Raw genomic sequence first — 10,147 nt, 5'->3', positions numbered from 1 at the left:
ATTGGTGGCTGTTTTACCACTGGTTGGAGTGTCACCAGTAGGGGCCTGCGATCTGAGAATATATATCCCAGATACTCAATGTATTTGATGGAACAACACAGGCCAGGTGTGCTAAAAATATGTCAAGTCTTCTGTGTAGTCGGTGCAGGGAGGAGTAGCATGCATAATGTTCATCTCGAGCATGCTGCTTCCTCCAGGTGTCTTTCAACATCCAGTGAGATCTCCAGTCCCGGAACCCCGCTGTTATACAGTGGGCCGGGCACCCAGCAATGGGGGTGTGTGAGCAGTCCAGGGAGATATCAATGATGCAATTAAAGATGCTTACTAGCTGTGCTCTGTGTTAGTACCTCAGCCAGTGGGGCCGAAAGCCAATGGAGATAAAACACCCGATCTTGTTTGTGGGCATATATAATACCTAGCATGGTGTCTTGCCCAAAGAGCCTGCCCTTTATTAGGACATACCTGCCTTTCCTATCTATGAGTGTGTGCAGTAGTTCGAATAGTATACCAGCCCTTATATATCTGCTCAGTGTGCCTCAGGCATATGCGAAGAAGGAGGTCACAAATATCTGCCCTCTCAACCTCCTATGTAATTTCTCTGCCTTGCCTTGAGATGTGTTTCCTGAAGCAGAGCAATCTGTACTCCTCTGCTGCCTAAGTATCTGTGCACATTGTGGCATTTAATGGTGAAGCCCATTCCCCTACTGTTTTCTGTCAGTAAATTCAGTGTATGCTGTTTGGAGACCATTCTAAAAGGATTGAGCAATTAGTTCTGACGTTTGCCTCTTCCCAACCCCCTCCTTCGCAACCCTGGATTAAAAAGTCCAGAACCCACCTGAAAAAAGAACAGAAATAGAACTTTGAGAAAAAAACATAAAACAGACCTCCCACTACCCTAGAGCAACCTGGAAACGGCCAGCACCCCAAACTGCAAGCAAACATTTGTGGTCATCTGGAGGCCACTACCACCATTGGGTTAGACCTGCCAAAGGGGGTAGCCCATAGCATGCGGGTCATTATTTTCAGCGTATCATCTGCGCATCTTGCACAGGCCCATTGAGCCTGTGACAACAGCCTGTTTGGTTATGATCATAGCAAAGCATTCAGTATTGTCCCAATGTGCACCTCTCCACCGGAGGGGGTTCAGTTCATTCAGAGGTCAGTGGCTCTTTTTGGAGTTACTATCAGCTGCTTGAAACTGTCTGCATTTGAACTATGAGATTTAGAGCCCCCATTCACCTTAGTTGAACCGGTGCCAAGCTCTGAGGCTGAAACAACAGGTCTCATGATGTCGGCCACGGCCGTCAAGGTGGCGGCTCTCTTCTTCTCCATCTGAGATGGCTTAACTTTTTTAGTTGCTTTCCGTTTCAACTTAGGTTGTGCCCTCTTTCCTACCCTCCTTACTCCATGTTGCTTTTCAATGTCTGTATTCTTGAGTTTATCTCTGGATTTGTAAGATTCAAGCCCTTCCTAGGCTGCCTCCGGATTCTCACAGAAATGCGTCTTCCCATCCAACATTATGTGGAGCCTGGCAGGGAATATCAGAGTACTGCAAGTTTTCTTCCTGTAATGCCTACTTGATTTCAAAGTGCGAGGCACACCATCTCCGTGTGTCAGCTATATAATCGGGGAATGTGGAGACCTTGCTTTTGTCTACTGTGAACGGACCATCTGGTTGGGCTTTCCGTAGGATGACTTCTCTATCTTTATAGCGAGAGAGCTTTGCCACGACCGGACGTGGCAGGCGGGCCGGGGTTAAGTGAGGATCCTGTGTGCCCTCTATAGTGTGTAAAATCTAGTGAGGCCTTCTGGAGCTACCACCGTGTGGAGCCAGGATTCCAGGAAGGTGGTCATGTCCTTGCCTTATACACCCTCTGGTAGGCCCACTATCCGCACATTATTTCGCCTATTCCACCCTTCAGCGTCTTCTGCTCTGCGCTCGCTTCTATTGGGCGGGGTGACGTACCGTGATCGATGCCTCACCAGTTTTCACTCTTTCTGCTAACTTATGGGGCTCAGTTCTGAGCAGGCCCAACCCTACTTAGACAGTGCTGATATTCTGCTGAAAAGTGGCTTTAGCGCCTTAACCGCAGCTGCAATTCTGCCACGGTGCGGGACGTTCCATTGAGTGGGTGGATCTTGTCGGCCAAAGGATGTGCTCAGCACTACGGAGGTAGTGCTCGTGACGGCCGTTGGCCAACAGAAGCAGCGTATGGGTTAGTGTCTGCAATTGCGTTCAGGATTTTAATCAGTAGCACCGGGTCCATCGGAGATAGTGTGTCCACTGGGGCCTGTAGATTATCCACAGCATCCTCCTCCCAATCTGGGGGGCCTCCTGTTGTCTTAGTTTTGGCCTTCCCCATTCTCCCTTGGGCAGGGGGCACAAGGGGTCCAAGCAGGGTTGTACAATTTAGCACAAGTCTTCTATGTTAATTAGAACACTGTTCTGTTGTCGTGGCGTGCCTCCATTGTCTAACTGGGGTGATGTGGATTGTGGTATTTTGGGCTGTCTGGTAATTCGATTATTGGGCCCCTCCCAGGCCTCCTGCCACTCCAGGCAGAAGGGGAGTCTGCTTTTGTGTGTTGGGGCCCACAAAGGCATCTGCACCATCCCGTACTTCGGCCTTTAGCAATTGTAGCTGTGCCACCTATTTCCTATGCAGTCTGTCTGCTTTGGGCTCTTCTGGTTAGGTATCGGCTTAAGGGCCTGTAGGTGGTTGTGGTTCTGCTAGCTGGTTCTTGGAATATTCTAAGGGGGACTTCCATTTCTGCTTATTTGCCTTCCTGCACGTTAGTGGCTCTGCTGGATTTCAGCCTGAGGGATAACACTATGTTGAAGGTTCGTTGGACCCCCCAAGCAGTAAGGGGCGCTCGCCTGGTTGGCTGTATTCGTTCTTTTCGGCCCGCCTGTGGCACTACGCCATGATCCTCCACTCGAATCAGGAGTTTACTGCCCTTAGACCACAGCAGGTTCCCGCACACTCAGTCAATATCGCTGCTGGTAACAGGTCTGGCATGGAGGCCTCTGTATGCCAACTATCATGGGTCCTGCAGCGGCCAACAGGGCTGCTTTCCACCCACCACGGGCTAGCAGATCAGCGGGGGGCTGGTCGTGGGCACCCTGTGTATCTTCTGCCCATTGCCTCAGGCCTCTGGGGGTCCCATGTCAGGACGCCTTTCTGGTCAGATATCGGCAAACGGGCCTGTAGGTGGTTGTAGGACCGCTAGCCAGTTCCAGCAGTGTTCTTAGGGTGACTCCCCCTACTGCCTCCACACCACACTGCAGGTCACGGGTCTCTGCTGGGTTACAGCCTGGGAGATAACACTGTGTGTAATGTTAGGCAGACCTCCCAAGGCAGCATGGGACTCTCACCTGGTCAAGGTTGTAGTTGTTCCTTGCCACCCATCTAGGGCACTACTCTGTTATCCTCGAATTCAGGCAGGGGTTTACGCCGGTCGGCAACTCTCACTTTCTCTACCTGAAAGCCTCTGTTCATTGCCCACTGCTTTTCCCGGAGTGGACAACAGGGCCAAACCCCAACCACTGCAGGCTAGTACACCAGAGGCGGTGCAGGTTGCGGGTGCCCCGCATATCTCCTACCTATCACTGCAAGCTCCTGGGGGATCCCACAGTGGCATGCCCAAGATGAAAGGGCCGCAGCCCCCGATACGCTATCAGATCATTTGAGTCACCATCTTAAGGCTTGGGGCTTGGGTTGCAGCATCGCTCAGGTCTAGCAGTGGCCTCCCATTACATTCCCCAGTGGCTAGAAACACTGTGCCCAATAAGGAAGGTTTTCACCTCAACAATGTCACTATTCTGGTGTTGGATGACACCTGCTAGATTGCTTTTCAAGCAGGATATGTGAAGGGTTGACGCGGAGCTGCAGTCTCACACATCCTCCATCAGTGGCTTCCAGGCCACGACCCCTACCGCTAGATTACTAATAAAGAGTTGGAGCAAGGACACAGCCCTGTCTCATTCCCCCTTTTAACAAGGGAAGGTTCCATCACTTTTCCCTTCTGGCTGCATCTAACTTGGGCAAAGTTATCTTCATGCAAATGCATGATTATATCCAATAAGTGATGTGGTACCCCTAGGTCAGCCAGAACCTGACATAACTTGGAATGAGAAATCAAATCAAAGACTGATTTAAGATCAACGAAAACCACATATAAGCGCCCCGCCCTAGTACAACTAATTTCTAATATAACAACTGAAATCGCAACACCTGATCTAGTGTGCTAGCGGTTCTCTAAACCAAGCCAGTAGAGGAAAAAGTATCTGTGTGGCAGACATCCACTCTCTGAGCCCATTCAAGACTCTCACAAAGAGTTTTTGAGTGCAATTAATTAGGTTTATAGTCTTATAATTAGTATGGATATCACAGGCTCCTTCTTAAAAATAAGGATAATCTCGGCCCCAGCCCAAGTAGGGGGAATGGGGGCATCCCTCAGTATGGCACTAAAAATAAGAGAAAAATGAGGACTACACACCTCAGGTCAATTTAGAAAGAGATCTCCTGGGACCTTATCCAGCCTCAGGGCTTTCTGACGAACAATTTTGCTTAGTGCCAAATCAACTTCCTTGGGAATAATGACTAAGCTATGATGAGTGTCGCCAAATAAAACCTGTAACACTGTCTCAGAGCTAATCGCGATGGTAGCACTACTGCAAGGAATTAAAGTATCAACACCAGATGATACACTAGGTTCACAAGCAGAATATAAATTAAAAAAATAAGTGACACAGGCTGCCATAGGCATATGGTTTTCAGTCGCGATAAGGCCATCCATGCTACTAGTGGGAGCTCTACTCCAGAAAGAGCATAAATCCCCTCTTTTTACTGCTGCAAGCACACTTTCTGACTTCTTTGTTTCCCATTCTCTCTTAGCCTCCCGAATACTAGCTTCATATGCCTTTCTGGCTCCCTGAACCTTAGATTGGTCTTTCTGCTTTATGGCAAATGACAGCACCACTCTTACCGATCTACACTGCCTATTGTACCAAGTAGGGGGTTTCTGCCTCTTTCCCAAACAGCAGGATTCTACATAAAAGAACTCTCTTAAATTGTTGAACAACTGCAAGAGCACATTGGTAAACTTAGTCCAATCACCCAACTCCTGCTGGGGCTGCTCTAATTTTGACAAGAGATCCTCTATTCCACCAGCAACTTATCTATATATTATACCATTGGCTCATGAGGGTGAAACAACACTGCATTTGACCCAACGCCTATTAGTAGAAATGGCCAGCCTCCTCTCAAAGGGTTCATCATAATTAAATTCTGCAATGAGTGTTAAGATCTTCAGCTCTAACAATAGCACTTTGTTGCGCTGTGAGTGTGGGGTATCACTATCATATCTATGAAAACAGACTACAGTCTGAAGTCCAGGAGAAGATAGTCCAAAAGACTAGATCATTGGGGTCTTTTAAATGTATGTTTTCCCACCCTGTCTGACTTTGACATGACGTTAAATGCCCAGATTTAAAGTAAGGTGTTTAACAGGACTATCCGTGGGGACCATCTGATTGCTGTTGTGAATTCCAGCTCAGGTATAGACCATGCTTGTCCTACCTCCGAGAAATGGAATCTAAAATGAGCCACTAGCGGCTCAAACTGAAAATCAGGGTCACCCCCCACAATTTTCACCAACCTCAAAGGGAGTGCAGTCATGTGTGAGGATAACAGGGTAATCACGCCCTATTCAAGTTAACCACCCTTAGGCCTGCAATAGATATTGTAAATATGGCTGGTTATATAGCCTAGAGATACAAGGCTGAGGCCCGCTATGTCTGACAAACTTAGCTTGACTTCTTTAATAATACCAGTGAGAATAGTCTTGATCCATATTGTAACACCCCGGGGGCCTATCTCTCCCTTCAAAGATAGCCACCTCACTAAAGGTAGCAAACTCTTATGCGATAGAGTGGAATGGTAGACCAGCTCTCTTAAAACAGGCATATCTCATTAGAGTCAATACATTTACACCACTCCGGATTAGAAAGCTTTAACTGAAGGCAAGCGATGTTCCAAGAAATCAGTTTAAGGGAAGTGGCAGAATTCAAACTCCTAACATTGCAGGACACTGAACTTCTTTGATTCTCCTTCCCTGGGTCAACTTGTCAATCGATGTCTGCCAATACTGTTATGTTCCTTAAATTAGGCCTCAGTAGCACAGTGACATTTTACCTACATTTGTACTACCTTGCTTTGCATAACAGATCTAGCACTCACCTTTTACCCAGTTATGTGCTGAATAAATGTCTATTGTTTTCCTTGAAACTAGCCTCATTTATTATGCTTGAGGATTCTTAGTAAAATCCCCTGCACATGATGTACATAACAGGATTAACATACTCTGTACAAAAGTCTTCGCTATCTTTCATCCTAGGGCAACCAAGCTACTTTGCATAATCACAATTATTTATTTAAGCTCATCTAAATAATCATTCTCAGAACAGATTGATTGTGGTAGAACCCCTGAGGCTACTTTTTTGGTATAAAAGAACTGCACTGTAGTGTAGTTCCTATTTTCTCAATAGGCTCTGCCCATTGGAAAAATATATCCTATAGATATGACGTATGACTTAGGTCAGTAGGTCTCTATCGAATATACTAAACTTAATAGTGAGTGCCAGCTAGCTCAGAGGTCACTAGAAACTTTCTTGAATACACAAGAAGGGATTAGTGTCTGACAACCGCATAAACTCGACAACCTTGTTTCCCCAAGAATAGGAGCATATCTTGGAAACAATAGATAACTATTTTACTTAGTCAATCGAGTATGCTTCGTTGCTACAGAGGGTGCACAGAAATAGAGAGATGGGTGTTTCAATAAAAAGGGTTTATTGAACAGTCTTCTTTCTCATGCAAGAGAGGTGAACTGCAGCAGTCGTTAGGCAGAATGCAAAGTATAACGCGTACAGCGTAAACAGTAATATGAAGTAATACTGTAATAGTATTGTATGGTTTCTAAGCCATATAAAAATACATACATAAATAACACAGGCGAAAATACTCAACTGGTGCTTCTAAAATAAACCTACCCCAATGTACCTAACCTAGGTCTAGTATGAGGGAAGTAGTAAGTATGGTCTTTAGCATAGGTTTAGTTTTGCCAAAAACTGCCAAAGGTTTCTCTAGGTTCTAATCAGCTAAACACCTTAGATTGAAGGAGGTCTGGTATCTCTGTCTCGTGACTCGATTTCCCAATACCCCGCAAAGGGAGTCAGAAACACTGGAGCTGGAATCTCGGCAGAGGAGGGCAGCTTCCTGATCGGTGCGTCAGCTGGAGAGTCGGCTTCCCTCTGCACTTGCTGTAGCGAGCTGCGTCGGGCAAGTAGGTCGTCGAACTGCACCGAACCACATTGTGTTTTGCCATAGTAAGTGAAGGTATATTTACACCTTGAAGGTGTTTAGGAATGACCCCTTTGACGTAAAGTCGGGCATATGAATGTCATGAATGAACCCCTAAGGAATAGATGTTATTGTAAAATAACAGAGTTCTTGGAGAAATCAATATTCAAGCAAGGGAAAGTCCATAACGGCTTAAGAGTCTGGTTTTCCAAGAAATCGTTGTGACATAGATGAACGGATGGAAGTAGTCATGCCTGTATTTGGGCTGCATGGGCTATGTCTAAATAAGGGCTTAATATCTATACCTATAAAAGGGCAACGTGAATTGTACCTATATAAGAGCATGAATCGAGAAATTCATTCGGAATCTAAAACACCATACAACAGCACCTTCACTAGTTAGTGAGAGGAAATGCCTCTATGTTGACACAGACACTGAGGTCCAGGCACCCTGAAGTTTCAACATGCAGCCGTCCGACATCCCTTGCGATATGTCCAATTCATGACCAAGACGGGGTCTTTCATTCTCTTCCATCAGGTAATGGGGGTTGCTCCTTCCTAGGGGATTCTAGGTTTTAAACCCATGTACATGCTAGGTACACTTAGGTAGGGTCTGCATTAAGCATGGGCGAATTTTGCGAATCTCGCGTTCGCGAATTTTGCGGATTTGCGAACTCGCAATCCGCAAAATCCGTGAATTCCCGCGAATTTGCGGATTTTTTTTTGTGTTCGCGCGTGTTTCTGCCAGTTCGCGAGGGTTTTTACAATTTCGCAATTTGCGAACTTACCTGTCGGGTCGCAAGTTTTGCGAACTTGTTGTTTCTACGTGTCCAGCCTGTTTGGGACACTCTTCTTCATCACTGCCACTCTCTGTCACCACTGCCACTCTCTGACTACTCATGCCACCCTCTGGCCCACCCATGCCACCCTCTGTTTCATCACCACACCCTCTGGTTGTCCAGTGTACATTATTTTCGGCAAAGCAAAGCACACCTTCCCTGCCTCAAGTGACCTGAATTAATTTGGGGCTGATTAATGTGTCACAGAATATTTTTTTAGCTGGCACCTGCTTCCTTAGTGCTTCCTGATTAGTGATCTTTTGCACTTGCTAAGTGCTTTCATTGTGGCAAAATTAGTTACAACACCTGCCCTGCCCCAACTGACAATAATGAATTAGGGGCTGATTAATGGATTTTAACTTCCAGCCTGGCTCCTGCTTGTCTCCCTTAGCTGTAATTCAGGACCTTTGTGGCATATGTGTAACTATTCTGAGGTTCAGAGCAGGGTCACATAATAGTTGCAACTGGCAACTGAACTCTGGAGGGGCCCCTCAGGAAGCACTACAGGAAATGGCTACTAATGATGAGCCTGAACTTTTGAACCTGGTAAGTAGTTTCAGTTTTGCTAAGATCGTATTTCTGCAATTTAGCACTTACTCGCGGGGTGCGAAGTTGTACTGGCAAGCCGCGAACTCACGCGAACAGTGCGAGCAAGCCATAAAATCCGCTGCTCGCGGATTTGCGGATTTCACGGGAAATTCGCAAATCTCGCGGATTGCGAATTTACCGAAAATCCGCAAAATCCGCGAGCGAAACGGATTTTCCGCCCATGCCTAGTCTGCATCATAGGAGTACCCTTGATTACTGTCATGTTTATATGCCTGCATATATTCATTGTCTTAGCACCATGGTAGAATTCTACCTTCCGTTTACTCTGTTGGTGCTTGTGTTCTCTTATGTTAGTTTCTGTCTATTGATTGTTGCAGCAAACATGTTTTATACTAGAATGACGCTGGTTCAATAAATGCTTATTGAAAATTGCCCAAACATTTATTCCGTGTATCTCTCTGAGACTTAGGGGCATATGTATGAAAGAATGCTTTTGCGATTCTCAAATAGTGATTTTTAGAGAATCGCTATTTGAGAATCGAGAAACGATATGTAAATAAAAATTCGCATTTTTTTGCGATTCCCTCGCATTCCTTAATTGCAACCCGCAAATTGCGAGTCGCAATTAAGGAATGGCTTCCTATTCATTACTATGGGCCAAGAGGCCCATGTGAATGAATGGGAATTGTGCCGGCAATTTGCGGGTACTCACAATTTGCGTACCAAATTTCAAGGGTGCAAGTGTTCCAGAAGGACATCCTGTTGCACCCCTGAAATGTTCATGTGTGTACATGTGGTGCACATACATGCCCTAAGTGCATGTATGTGTGCAACATGGCACTTTAAAAAAAGCAAAAAAGTGCCTTTTTAAAAGAAATCTCAAATTACCACCAATTTGAATTTGGTGGTAATTTTCGATTCTTTAAGGCAATATCACAATTTGCGATGCCTTCTTGCATAGCATTTAGAGAATCGCAAATTGCGATTCTCTAGATGATTGGGCAAATAAGGAATCACAAATTTTACGATTCCTCATTTTGCAAGTAGGTTTAAACTTACCTACATAGCACAAAGCTAAATTGCGATCCAAACGCTGAAATTCAGCAAATTTCAGCATTTGCGATTGCAATTCAGCTTGTTACATATGGCCCTAACATTGATCGATTTAACATAAACAGAATAGCCAGTACTTGATATCATGGCCAAAGGAGAAATTGTGTAATGCTGCTTCGTCGGATCTTGAAACAGTCCCTAAAAAAAATAAACATGTGTAAACAGCTGGCAACGAGTCCCAAAATCTCTAAGGAATGTCTGTGTATCTAATAAACCTATAGATACCTTGGCATACTAACATACCTTAAAATCGGGTTGATGGTTGAATGGAAATGTAGATTCCAA

The sequence above is a fragment of the Lissotriton vulgaris genome, chromosome 10 (assembly GCF_964263255.1).
Source record: "Lissotriton vulgaris chromosome 10, aLisVul1.2, whole genome shotgun sequence".
Taxonomy (NCBI): Eukaryota; Metazoa; Chordata; class Amphibia; order Caudata; family Salamandridae; genus Lissotriton; species Lissotriton vulgaris.
This window is presented reverse-complemented; position numbering follows the sequence as displayed.